Raw genomic sequence first — 1269 nt, forward strand, 5'->3', positions numbered from 1 at the left:
ATACGTGCCCTTTAGAATCCAACCCAGGACCCTTTAGGCAGGGGGCTGATGCTCTATCCACTGAGCCAAACTGGCTATGGTTCAACTCTGTAGGAGGTCCCTGGACAACCTTTTAACCTCAGCCTAGTTACTAATTTTTTAAAAACAGGATAATATAGTGGTTATCAGCATATTTGATCTCCAAAGTGGCTGCTTGAACTGAGACCTCTGAGTGCAGCCCCTCACCTATAAGTAAAGGTGACAGGAGTGCCCACCTGGTCGGCTGTGTGAGGGTTAATACACTCACAGGTGGTGCCCAGCATTCAGGGAGCACTAACACATTGTTCTCTTTCCTTTAAACATGTCTTCTTATTCATAGCCGGCCTTCCTATCTCAGAGCCTGTTAAGAGGAACGCCTCCCTTCTTTGTATTAAATGGTGCTTTGTTCTTTTGTTTGTGTTAGCTATTTTTATTTTACATAATCACCCTTTATATGAACTTTATATCTTTCTTTCCATAATTGATGAGCTCATATTGGTACTTTATTGCTAAAGCCCATAGTTTACGTTAACATTCACTGTCGATGTTGTGCATCCTATGGGTTTGACAGATGTATAATGACATGTGTCCATCATTACGGTATCGTACAGGGTAGTTGCATTGCCCTGAATACCCTCTGTGCTCTGCCTAGTCCTTCCTCCTCCCTCCCAACCCCTGGCAACCACTGATCACTCACTCCATAGGTTTGCCTTTTCCAGAATGTCATACAGTTGGAACCAGACAGTAAATAGCCTTCTCAGACTGGCTTTTTTCACTTAGTAATATGCATTTAAGGTTCCTCCATGTCTTTTCATGGCCTGATAGCTCATTTCTTTCTATTTTTTTTTTCTTTTCTGAATATTCCATTGTCTGGATGCCCCACTGTTTAATTATTCATCAGCTACTAAAAGACATCTGGGCTGTTTCCAGGTTTGGGCAATTATGAATAAAGTTGCTCTAAGTATCTGCATACAGGTTTATGCATGGATATAACTTTTCAACCCATTTGGGTGAATACCAAAAAGCACAATTGCTGGATCATGAGGTAAAAGTACGAGTATGTTTAGTTTCACAGAAACTGCCAAACTGTCTTCCTGAGCGTCCGTCTCTCATTTACAAACGCAGCAGCAGTGGCATGAGAGAGTTCCCTGTTGCTCCACCATCCTCAAGGGCATTGTGGTGTTGGTTGCCGTTTTTGTATTTTGAGTCTTTCTGGGGAGGATGTGGGTGGTAACTCATTCGTGTGTGAAT

Source organism: Myotis lucifugus, unplaced genomic scaffold (genome assembly GCF_000147115.1).
Source record: "Myotis lucifugus unplaced genomic scaffold, Myoluc2.0 scaffold_36, whole genome shotgun sequence".
Taxonomy (NCBI): domain Eukaryota; kingdom Metazoa; phylum Chordata; class Mammalia; order Chiroptera; family Vespertilionidae; genus Myotis; species Myotis lucifugus.